Raw genomic sequence first — 13,677 nt, 5'->3', positions numbered from 1 at the left:
CAGTACAGTGTTGGAAAACAGAGCTTCTTCCAGAAGAGTTATTCCTCTCCCCACGAGGAATAAGCCCTCTTGCGCAAGAGCTCTTGCGCAAGAGGCCAGTGTAGACAGGCAAAATGAATTTCTTGAGCAAGAAAGCCCTACCGCTAAAATGGCCATCAGAGCTTTCTTGTGCAAGAGAGCGTCCACGCTGCCATAGACACTCTTGCGCAAAAGCACATTTCTTGTGCAAAAGCACATGCCAGTGTAGACGCGCTCTTGTGGAAGACTTTTTGAGCAAGAACTCTTCCACAAAACAGTTCTTGCGCAAGAAGCTGACAGTGTAGCCTTTGAGTTTAAAAAGACTTTGAGTTTAAAAAGCCATGTATGATGTGAGCAGAAGTGAAAAAAAATATTGGTAGATAAATTGTTGACTGGAAAAGATTTCATTTTTATAGACTGGGCACTTGCAGCAAACAGCCGTGAAGAGAGAAATAATCCATAGGCTTGTTCCTCCAGTGTTCGTTCTCAAGTGTTAATGCCACTGATGATGAATGACATAATATGAATGATCTAAACAAGTCAAATGAGAAGTACAAGTCACAGTGAAGTACTTTTTTCACAGTAAAAAGAAAATCAATGTGGGGAAAATTCACTCCGTGCTGTCATCCTGCTGAAGGACTGTGCACCATCCACTAAGGGGTTTAAGTGAGACTTAAACATCACATAAGTCTTGTTGGAGGTGAACTTGCACAGAAGTGAATTTGATGCTGGAGTTTGCTGCATCTGCATCTGGAAGTGCAATTTGTGCATTTAGCTACCTTGCAGTCAGGTGGGATTTTAAACCAACTTTATGCTTAAAGATGGTTGACTAATGAAAAAATGCACTCTCTGATTCAGAATGAATTGGATGAATTTTAAATAGCTAAAAAACTGGTCAAACTGTGCATCTCATATTATTTAACCAGAGTATTAATATTCTGGGAACAATACCCACTCATCAAATTTGCCCACCAGAACCTTTGAACTTTCTCTCATGTTGTCCCATATGCATGGAAGGAACTCTTTAGAAAATCTCCGCTGTCGCTATGTATTTCTCCAACACTTAGTTCTTTTGAAAATCCCATTGTATAGAGATTATATCTTTTTCTTATGGTGGGGGAATTCCATTGAATTCTCAGGCTACGGTCCTAGGGAATGCTGCTAAAAATAGAAGCATCTACCCTGCCTTAGGAGGGTTTCTCTGTTCCAGCAGCACCAGCAAAAAAAAAAAAAAAAAAACGTAAAAATTACAGGTATTGTCCTATTGCAACCCAGGTCCCTGTCAGCTCTTTAAATAGCTTCCTGCTGGCTTTTGCTGCAGCTCAGACAACTCTTGTTGGAGCTGTACACCAGGGCACACCCAGGTACTTTCACCTCTCAGCTGCACGATCATAAAAACAAGGCAGGGCAAAAGCAATGAAACACCTACCTTGTTGCCATCTTATTGGAATAGTCACAGGGAAATGTTAGAGATGGGCATAGATGATCACATACTCCCTAGATCTTTGGAAGAATAGACATCTTGTCACCAGCCTTTCCTCGGACACCCAAAGAAAATGGGAAAGTATCTGTTAGGCAGTAGATAGGAGACTGATCAACATTGTGAACTATTAACCTGGACCAGCATTCACACCTCGACTCACTCTCAGACCCACCCTTGTCTGGAGTGGGCTGTGGGCTCTACAGAAGCACGTTGGTCATATAGTTCTCGAGTTATACAGGGCAGCCGTGATTCAACTTGGTCATTTTGAGAATACTGAGGTTGTTTCCTTAAAAAGTCCAATTTCATAGCAGTGAGCATAGGACCAATGTTTGTGGGCCATTTCTGCATATCATCAAAAGTGAGAAGTGCATTCTGGAATGCAACATCAACAACAACAAAAACCGGAGCGGGGGGAAGATGCCTAGATTTAAATACAATTGATGAATGAACTGGGGATTATGCAGAACTTCAAATTCAATGGGAGGCAAGAGGAAAAAAATCTCTCTTAAATAGCACAGAGGGCTGCCTTTACATTTTGGTTAATACACAGGTTCCATCTGTAAAAGCTTATGTTACCCAATACCTTTTATGTAGTCTCGTGGGACTTGTAACTGAAAGATAGAAACACCAACATTCTATGCTAAAGTACCTCTATCAATAAATGGGTGTTTTATTGTATATCTGAATTGTATGAATATGGTAAAAAAAAAAATCTCAATCCCATAAGGTGAAATTCAGCCTTTTTCAGAAGGCCAAAAGGTCTCTTTTCCCACATATATCTCATTTTAAATTCTATTTTGAGTGAATGCTAACAGGTCCAAAGGTCATATGCAGACTACGCACAGGTGAATTTCACTGTTATTTATTAAAATTCAGTGGTACTATGGGATTTCCATATATAATTTGCTAGCACAATGGAAGCATTATTATGATATTGTCTTTTGGGTTACCTATCATGGTACAATTTAACACTACCAATGCAATAGGAAGGTCTTATCAATTGCATTCTACTGCATTCTTATCGTTCTCGTCATTGTCACAAAAATCAATTTGCTAATGGATGGTGACATTTGCGTCTGTTTCAGACTTTCTGAACACAATGTAAAATTAACTACAGCACTTACATAAAAAATTGCCTTTAATAATAGTATTGTCATTAGTGTACACAATTACCTAATATGAGTCAGAAATTGATGGCCAAAAGTACCTGAAAGTTTGAGCCTAGGACATGTGCTAACCATTCCAAGGTTGAAATGTGCATCACAGTTGAAGCCAACTTGAAGTTGCCCTAGGGGACAGGACAGAAAAGTTCATTAGCATGATGTCTCCATCTCCTATTGGTCTTCTGAGCATGCACCTGTGGTTTTGAATATCAATAATGGCCAGATACGCCACTGGTTGAATCGCCAAGATAGTCGTAGGAGCCAGGTCTGCAATCATTCCAAGGCTTACCTGAAATGGAACATCATGAACTATTTGCATTGGAAAGAGCATAGAAAATATTTTAGTAGGAGAAGGGGCATGAGTGGAAGAGCAGAAATTTAGACTTATTTGTGTGTCACTCTGCTGCTTTTATAAGTGTACTGGAGTTCATGAGCATGTATTATTTATGTTGGTAGGACTTACAGGACTTTCTCAGTGCAAAGAAAGTACTGTAGATTTTTATATTTTAGAATGACAAAAAAGGGATCAAAACATCTGGGGAGTAGATCGACACAATTTCAACTCCCCTAAATGATCTGTGCGGGGCTGACATCTACAGGATTTAAATACTGCAAATCTTGAACTTTGCTAAAAGGTAACAACAGAGGAATTTGTGGTCTGGCACATGAAAGACATGATTCCCTTTTGATCTCTTGTCCTCAGCTGGGAAAAGAATGGACATGAATTCTAATCAGCTGCAGGAAATGAGTTCAGTGTAGCTAAGGAATTCTATAGCTTCACGGGGCAGAATGAAATACTTGCATTCCTAAGTAATGACATATGGGACTTATGGGAGAGCAAGTTATCTTGATAACAAGTCTGGATTAGAAGCCTGAAACTATGTAAGTATGAGGAGATTCTTCTTCTTTTCTAACCCAAAGTTTGGTTGTTTAGGGCCTATATAGTTTTTCAAAATGTGATCTCTAGAGTCCTATAACTTGTGAAGCTGCATTTGAGTTTCATCCTCACTATGAGTGTGTCTACACAGCATCCTAAACTCAAAATAAGATATGCAAGTTGCACTATGCCAATTGCATATCTTATTTCGATTGAATTTAAAAATAGGCCATTTCGATATTTGGTGTGTCTACACTGCACTAAATATTGAAATAACGTGCTATTTATAGACAGCCCTTAACCCTCGTGGAATGAGGGTTACCGAGATGCCAAATTAGTGTGCCCATTATTTAGAAAAATATTTCAAAATAACAGGTGGCTTATTAAGACATGGGGTAGCTATTTCGGGATACTGGATGTATCCCAAAATAGCCATGAAGTCTAGACATACCCTACGAGTTTTAATCAAATACACAACTCTCCAATTGCATAACATTTCTACATAATCTTACCATAACACCCAGCAACCCTAACTTTGATATCAGGACAAGCTTTCTCACAGATGACACTTCAGGGCTTCCAAAATGGGAGCAGAGTTTGGTTCAGAAAGACAGAAATGTAAAGACCAAAGGCCTAATCTAGTTGTAAATCATTTATCCACTAAAAGTATAATTTAGACTGTCCTGGATTTCCTACATAAGAGAAGGGAAGGTGCCTTCATAGAGGTGCCTTCATGAAAGGAGAGTAAGGCTACGTCTACATTGGCCCCTTTTCCGAAAGGGGCATGCTAATTTGACAGGTCGTAATAGGGAAATCCGCGGGGGATTTAAATATCCCCCGCGTCATTTAAATAAAAATGTCCGCCGCTTTTTTCCGGCTTTTAGAAAAGCCGGAAAAGAGCGTCTACACTGGCCCCGATCCTCCGGAAAAAAGCCCTTTTCCGGAGATCTCTTATTCCTACTTCAAAGGAATAAGAGATCTCCGGAAAAGGGCTTTTTTCCGGAGGATCGGGGCCAGTGTAGACGCTCTTTTCCGGCTTTTCTAAAAGCCGGAAAAAAGCGGCGGACATTTCTATTTAAATGCCGCGGGGCATATTTAAATCCCCCACGGATTTCCCTATTACGACCTGTCAAATTAGCATGCCCCTTTCAGAAAAGGGGCCAATGTAGACGTAGCCTAAGTGTCCACAGAGCAGAAGACAAGAGTTGTGTCTCTTCACTTGTTTTCATAATTAGTGTTTTGCCGTAAAGTGATTCATTTGAACGGGACTCTTGTTTAAGTCACTTCAGGACTAGTACACAATCTGTTTTTACTCTGAGCAATCTGCTACCAGAGTTTAATCTTGGAATCATCATAGTACTATCACAAATGATTCAGTGAGAGCTTCCTCCTTAGTCCATTGTAAACTTGTCGGCTGTGTCTACATTGGCACCCCTTTCCGGAAAAGGGATGCTAATGAGACCAGTCGGAATTGCAAATGCCGCGGGAGATATTTAAATATCCCCCGCCGCATTTACATGAACATGGCTGCTGCTTTTTTCCGGCTCGGGGTTTTGCCGGAGAAAAGCACCAGTCTAGACGGGATCTTGCAGAAAATAAGCCCTTTCAAGTAGGAATAAGGGATCTTCCGGAAAAGGGCTTATTTTCCGCAAGATCCCGTCTAGACTGGCGCTTTTCTCTGGCAAAACCCCGAGCCGGAAAAAGCGGCAGCCATGTTCATGCAAATGCCGCGGGGGATATTTAAATCCCCCATGGCATTTGCAATTCTGACTGGTCTCATTAGCATCCCTTTTCCGGAAAGGGGTGCCAATGTAGACATAGCCGTCATGTATTACAACTGAAAACAAATAATATAGGCTTTGTTTGGCTGTTTTATGATCGTTCATCTTGGGAATGTGTTTCTTACTGGGATCAGGTAGAATAATGGGCATGGGTATGTTCCTGACTCTCAAAAACACAACATATTGACATTTACTAATCTGTAATTCTCAGGATTCTGTAATTTCCACTCCATCTTATCTGATAAAGTGGGTTTTACCTATGAAAGCTCATGATACAATATATTTGTTCATCTCTAAGGGTATGTCTACACTACCCTGCTAGTTCGAACTAGCGGGGTAATGTAGGCATACCGCACTTGCAAATGAAGCCCGGGATCTGAATTTCCCGGGCTTCATTTGCATAAGCCGGGCGCCGCCATTTTTAAATCCCGGCTGGTTCGAACCCCGTGCCGCGCGGCTACACACGGCACGAACTAGGTAGTTCGGACTAGGCTTCCTAGTTCGAACTACCGTTACTCCTCATGGAATGAGGAGTAATACTTGTATAATACTGTGAGGGGAATTAAGTTTTATGTCTGACCCACATACTTTATTTCCAGCTATCAGGTATGGTGAGGAATATAATTGTTACTGGTATATTCGGAGTGTCTATCGTATTGTTGTTACCATTTACATATGTCTAATAAAATATGAGTTTTAAATTTCTGAGGCTTAAATCTTAGGTCATTTCTTGATTGAAATCCTGATTCAAAACAAACTGAAGACAATAAAAACATTCATTTACTTCAATGAGTTTTTGATCAAGCCCCAGATCTTCAAATGAATAGATAATTTTCTTTTCCGTATCTTATTTAAACTGTTTATATTTTTTTTTCATTTTGATGTTAGAGAAACATCGATCCCTTGGGCAAAAATTTCCCAAAATTGCCACTTAAGCATAATGTCTGAAATGCATATGTAGGCAGCTGAACAAGACACTGAATCAGGAAAACATCACTTTTCAGGTCAATAGCTAAGGTTGAGCTTAACTTCAATTAGATGCTTGGATTGACATCAATGGGACTTTAGCACAGGTTTTAAATATGATCCTGTCTGAATTGAGGCTCACTTGCCTAATTTTTGTAAGCTCTGAAAATGCAGCAGTCCTCATGAATGGGAGTTATTATGCTTTTGAAGATGTGTAACTAATGTAGTTATTTAAATATGGATTTTGGAGCTTAACTATTGAGTTCTACATTTGAAAATTTTGAGTCTGGTATTTTAGCAACTGAGGATGCCTGATTTACTAGCCACCAAACTCCTGAAAGATCTTCCAAATATTTCTGCTACAGAATCTAGAATATTTTGTACATTAACTATTCTACTATTTTAAAAAATGATGATAGTTCTTCAGTAATCTAGGACAATGATATATTGTGTAATTTTTATCTAAATAAGCTTATTAAGCAAAAAGTAAAAGGGTATTTGAGAGTAGCTATACCTGAAGGAGGTTGTGGAAAGTTGTTTAATTCAATCTACCATAGAGCTAAGTTATAATGAAATGTAGGGAAAATTAAATTTGCCAGTTTTGATTACATAGTTTAATTATAACTGAGTTAGCGCTAATGCTTGTATATCTCATGCAGAAGTCTGATAATCAAAGTATTTCTTAAAATACACTTCAGCCTCTCTCCTTAGATTTTTGTGTAATAAGATTTTCATTGAATATACCTAAGAATGTTGACACTAGGATTATTTTGCTTAACTATGTCTGTATTTGTGTATTCTGTTACATGGAGCACGTGGAACAGGGGCTGTTCCTTTTAGAGCTTTTCACTGTGTCATATTTAACACCAGAAGCTGGTCACGAAATTGGATGATTAAGATGCCCCTGAGATATAATTACCCTTTTTAATTTCTCTACATGTTAAGGAAAAAGGATGACTGGCTGGGCAAATCTGCTTCCCTGTGGAACAAATGGAAAGGCGATAAGAAACCCACACCAAGAGACACTGGAAATGTGCAGAATTAATTCCTGCACTTAACCTAACTGGTCTATTAAAAACAGTAGGGCTCAGATTCTCCCCTGTGCAGCAGTAACTTTGCACCACAAAGCAACTCTTGCAGCCCTTGTAGGCACACACATGTGGATTGCCTCATCCTGATGCCATAGGGCCTAGATAGTGGCCCCTATGCCACCTCTTCCCCCTGCTGCAAAAGTAGGGAAAGGAGATGTGCACCTCACTTCCATCCACTGCACATATTCCCCTCCATCTACCAACATACAACTATAGTCCTTCTGATGTGGTATCTGAGGCTCTGGTAGGCATTAATGAATATACCCTTTCAGTCCCTCCAGTGCAAAGTAATTCTTTAGGCTGTATCACAGAGATGGAACTGAGTCATAAAGAGATCAAATGATTTGCCTCAAATGACAAACAGTCAACAGAAGAGCTGGGAACAGAACCCAGCTCACCTGAGTTTCACACTAATGCTTTAATCACAAAGCTAGCTCTCACTGCCTAGTGTAGAAATTCTTTAGAGCCCACATCAACAAGACTCCAAGCTACTCTATGGTATAGCACAGACTTGGCCAAATTCACAGCTGAGCTGGAAGAGGAGGCCCCTACAAAGGTGAGCATCCCTATCCCCTTCTGGATATGCTTGGACACCATGGCAATCGGTGAGGATCTGAGTTTTTCCCTAAAACAGAACTTTGGGAGATCAAGGAAAACTACAATTACAAAGTCAATGAGACTTGCACATCTCTGCAAACACTGCCTGGGTTCCTCTGCCAATTTTTATTGCATTTTCGTAAGTCCCTGGTACAGCTCTTTTCACTGCTGTTCTGAGGCAAAGTGTTAAGATTTATGGAAGGAATAACTCCCCTCCCTGCTGCAAATGTCCATTGTTAGGCTACTTGAAGTTTGCAGGGTGGTTTCAGTGTAAACCTTTATTGGTTTTTTGCACTGTTGTGGCTGCTGAATTTTAAAGCAGAACGACTTACATGATGGTAAAAGGAGGAACCTGCACTATGGCCCTAAGCCAGGATGCTGTTAAAGACCAGTTACCATAGTTTACAATGAATATGCAAGTTAAATGCAAGTTAATATGGATGTTAAATGGCTTATTGGTTAACCAGCTCTTGCTTATAAATTCTGGCCGTGGACCCCTCGCAGCAGAGGAGCTGGCAGGCTGGGCAGAGGGACTTCCTGGCTGAGGTGGAACTGGTGGTAGGACCTCATGGCAGCAGCAGGACCCAATGACTGTGTCTGTGGCAAGGCCAGGCAGCGGTCCCTAATTTAAAATGGTTAAGGCCTAACATTTCACTGATGAACCATTTTAACTTCCTTAAAGGATAGAAGCTCTGCATGTTTGTCTCTTTTAAGCAATGGATGTGGTGGTGCCATATCTCCATGGCTGCCTTCATGATGCTAGGCACTAGGCTATGTTGCCTAGTGAAGAGCCCACCCATCCGGAACTCACAAGACTTGGGCTTTAGTTCCAGCTCTGCTACTCCGTTGCTACATGACCATGGGCAACTTATTTGACCTCTCTGCACCTGAAATAATGAGGATACTGACCTCTTTTGAAGAACTAGGCCATAGTGTTATTACACAAAATGGGAGAATCTATTTGCAGAACAGGTTAAACCACTAGCTCTGAAAATACAAGGCTTATTTTCCTTCTAAACTCCATGCTTCCAATCCATACATGGAACTAGACAGCTAAAACATCCCTCAGGCAAACAAGGGTGTACTGAATTTAATATATATACATAATATACAGTATCACGTCTCACTTATCTAGGAAACAGCATCTGCCTTCCCCATTCTCAACCCTGGATTACACATTTCTACACATACATATTAGGCCACATTTATTATGCTGCAGTCTTCTGAGGGATGGAGGCAGTAGCTGAGCTGTTGTTACTAATTCAGTCAATGAGGGGATCTCTGAGTGAAAAGGTCATGAATCCTAGAGTTACCTATTTGTCCTCAGGCAATCTCCTGTTTGACTCCAGATAGTCCTATTGCCATGGTGATGATAAACTAATTATGTGCCTCTCCTAGGGATGATCTAGTAAGAAGGACATTAAACCTTGCCTGGACCTATCAGTTTCAGAATCCCATCCTAGACTTACCTTCTGTTGGACTATGACCTTGAAAAAATAAAGATTGAAGGTCTGATTAGCCACCACTTTGCCCCTTGTGTGGGTCACATCAGGTGCACTCGATTACACTGAAGTGGGGAGCATCGCCCTGGAATGGAGGCATGTGTGTACCCCAGAGTTGGATCATGCTAATTGCAATCAGATTAAGTGTATCCAGCCAGCATGAATGAATACAATAGAACACCACCTGATTAACAGTTCATTCAAACATGAAAGCTGCTGGAGGTAAGGGCAACTGCTAGTTCTAGGCTTGCAGTTTCTGCTAATGAAAATGGAAGGGCAAGAGACAAGTCAACAAATTGAAACTGAAAGAAAGTAAGTGGATGGAGACATAAGCTTGGTTGGCTTTAATATAGACACTTATTATGCTTAAGATTGTTAGGAATGGCTTCTTGAGAAGTACTTGATTTAAGTTAGAAGTGGTGATGCAGTAGTGGCCAGTATTAGCTCTGTAATGTAAAAATCAGTTATAAAAAGACAAGATAATACTGTGTACATTGGAGCAGTTCCCTGAGAGACTTTTTCTTGTCACCTTATTCCTTTCTGGGTAACAACCAGCCATCACTGACTTGCTACTAATTACTTGATACAATCTCAGAGTCCAGGGTGTAATTGTGTGTTTAAAATCTATTGCTTATGTCTGCGTATGCTTGAATCTAATAAATAGATAATAGTTGTCCAATAAATAGTTTTAGATAAGAATAAGCTTCCTTGTATCAATTTCTCATCGGCTGGAAGCACTTGTTCCCATTGATTTATTCCTGATGCTACCTGGAGTGAGTGAAACAGTAACTACCACCACCCTGTGCAATAGGATGGCCAACCTCAGTTGGTTCGTATGAGTCTTTGGCAGTGCCACAACATCCATACTGCTATTTTTGGAGCATTAGCTTGAGCCACGCTGGCATGAGTATGTCTTGGGCCAAGAGGCACACTTCCAGCTGTAATGTAAGAACATAAGATGATAAGAACAGCCATATTGGGTAGGACCAAAGGTTCATCTAGCCTAATATTCTGTCGTCTTACAGTGGTGGAAGCCAGGTGCCCCAGAGGGAATGAGCAGAATAGATAATCATCAAGTGATCCTACACCTGTCATTCATTTCTAGCTTCTGACAAACAGAGGCTAGAGGCACCATTCCTACCCAGCCTGGCTAATAGCCATTGATGGACCTATTCTCCTTGAATTTATCTAGCTCTTTTTTTTTAACCCTGTTAAAATCCTGGCCTTCCTAACATCCTCTGGCAAGGAGTTCCACAGGTTGACTATGTGATGTAAAAAAGAAGGAATGAGGACACCCCTGCCCAGGAGAATGGGGGCAATGATCCCACTGCCTCTGAAGATATACCCTTTTGCAAAGTTGGTCTAACTATTACTTCTGTTCGGAAGACTTTTTTACCTACACAGTGTGCAAGGCAGTAAAAAAATCTATCCCATGGAGTATAATTGTCTTATAACTGACAGCCTGGGTAAATAACGGCCATTACCTTCCCTCCTAATTCAACCAGCAAATTGGGGATCTCTAAATGGTGTGGACATCTGGGGTAGCATCAGAGAGAAAGAGGTATCTAAGGCTGAGGAGTTCAGCTTGAGAGCTGGACAAGCCATTCTCCTCCTGCATCACAACCCACCAGTGGATACCGATATTGGAAAATGAGCTCTGAGTCAGTTAATCCTATTTGTCTGGGATTGCCCTGACAAGAGAAGGAAAAACTACTTGGCGTGAAGTTTACTCCCGCCTTTCATGGAAAAGTGGGGCTTCAGAATTCCATCGAGCAACCTTCACAAACCATCTCTCCTTGGAGCACCACAGCAGTGGCTTCTCTTCAGGTGCTCCCTCCATTAAAAGAAGAACAGACATAATGTTTCTCACACTAGCACCTTATTTCTTCTTTTCCTTTCAACTTTTTTTCCCTTGTTCTTTCCCAGTTGTCACTGTCTCCTTTCATTCACTGAATGTAACTATCGGGGGAAACCAAAATGTGACTCGCTAGACTGATAGGCAGGAGCATGGATGTGAGAATGGATGTGACTTTTCTGTAAAATGTCATTAGGTGAGTGCAGCTTCTTTTGTAACCTTCACTTTCCAGCTCCCACTACATTAAATGAGTCATGATCTATGGCAGTTTCTACAATTCACCTGTATACTTAGCACATTAAAATTAAGAAGTTGTTAGATGTGTTTGCTACCACTTTGAGAAATCATTCCCGTGCACTCCATTTGTTCAGCATATTTCCCTCCTGCTGTATCCATTTCAAACCAGATGTAATTCCATAGCTTTGAATGAAGTTACACCAGAGGTGGATTTGATCCACTGTCTGAGTCACCCAAGCTGCATTTAAACATTAAAAATATATATTTAAAAAAAATCACAGAATTGCTTTCTGTATGGCATTAAATATTTAGGATTCGAGTTTGTCTGTGCGTGGGGAAATGCCTCAGAGCAATTTCTTGACTCCTAGCAAATATCAGAAAAAAGCAGAATGAAGGATCATCCCAATAAAACAACCAGCAAAAGAAGTCATGCATGCTAGTCAGTGCTATTGTTCTAGTCATCCATAGGAATACTGATGTGATCATAAGTCTAGTGGTCAGCATGTCATCTCAGCTACTTAGAACTTAGTTTACTCTGCTTTTATCAAAAGTTTGTGGTGATATTGTTCAGAGGTAGGTTTTGCTGTAAAGTATCTTTTTTTCAGTTGCCATTGCTGCTGTTTTTGTACTGCAGCAAATCAAGCCCAGACACAGCATCTAACAGCAATGTCGTTTAGGGGATGGGTAAAGGTATAGAGAATATGAGACACTGATTGGGAATTGGAGTTTTTCATTGCCATGTAGAAGACTCATTTTTGTTTCTGTTCCTGATCTTTCACTGGGGCCAGCAGAAGCTGGGAGCAAACTTGAAGAAGAAGCCTCAGCAAGTTCTTCTGATCTAAAATAATGATAGATGCAGTAAATGGTATCCCAGCCTACTGAAGGATCCTCAGCAGTTATGACAATGCAGAAGAGCGCTGCAAGAAATAAAAAGTGAAGCTCAGAGTACGAACTGGTGCAGTTAAAAATCACATCGTGGCCAGTCATAGTCATTTGTGAAAGCCACAATAAAATCTCATCCTCTCCTTCTTCATTTATTTCTCTCATTCCCAGCTAGAGCACCTCGGAAAACAGCATTATTTTGCAAATAAGTTTGAAAATTTCAAATTCATTTTCACACCTGGGTTTTGAATGGGAACCATTTTTCACTGCCTAGAAATATTTCAGAAAACTTTTTTTAATTAAAGAAGTCCTTGGGAGTCTTACTATGTAGTTGGTTTTTAATGAAATAGGAACTGAAAGTTTATCCTGCTTATCAATTTTCCCTTTTTTTTTCTCCTTTCTTCAACCTTCCCCCCCATCTCCTATTTTAACACTTTAAAAAAGGTTGGGGGAAAGAAAAGGGGGAAAATAATAAACTGAGGGCAGGGCTGGCCCACAACATTTTGGCACCTGAGGCAGGGAGCTCATATGCACCAGCAGCAGATACAATTTTCTACACTCGGGTCCTAGTGGCGTCTTTGCCCCTCCTCCTCTCCCCCCACAAACACGCAGAGTCTGGCACCTGAGGTGGCCTCCTCAGTTCGCCTCATTGTAAGGCCAGCCCTGACTGAAGAAGAGAAGGATTACATTTTTGGCTTCTCATTTTCAAACATTTTTCATTAAAATTTCAGAGTAGGAAAAAGTGCAGTTTTTCAATCAAAAGGCTTTCATTTGAAATATTTCAACCAGCCCTGTCCCCTTAACACTTCTTGGGAGCTATGTGTGGGAGCAATATGCACAGTGTGAATATTGTCAGCTAAAATGCTACTCAACAATCGGTGGCAGAATCGGGGACTGACATTTTTGCTTACTGGTTACAATGTTCTGACACACTCTATATGCATTTCTGCTTCCTCTTTGATTTTAGAACTGTTGGTATTTTGAATTTTAATCTTAAGATTATTTCTGGAGCCATTGAAGTGAAGAGAAAAACAAAAAAATACCCAGTTATCTATTTTCAAAACATTGCTAAAACTTAAACCAATTTTTAAAACAAACATGAACTTATTCAAAAAAACGTAAACAACTAATAGCCTAGCAGCACTGTAAAGACTAATAAAACATTTATCTGGTAGCATGAGCTTTCGTGGGTACAACCCACTTCCTCAGATGAACTTATTCAGCA

This window comes from Pelodiscus sinensis, chromosome 13, assembly GCF_052426305.1.
Source record: "Pelodiscus sinensis isolate ZL-2025 chromosome 13, ASM5242630v1, whole genome shotgun sequence".
Classification (NCBI taxonomy): Eukaryota; Metazoa; Chordata; order Testudines; family Trionychidae; genus Pelodiscus; species Pelodiscus sinensis.
Note: the sequence above shows the minus strand (reverse complement) of the source record.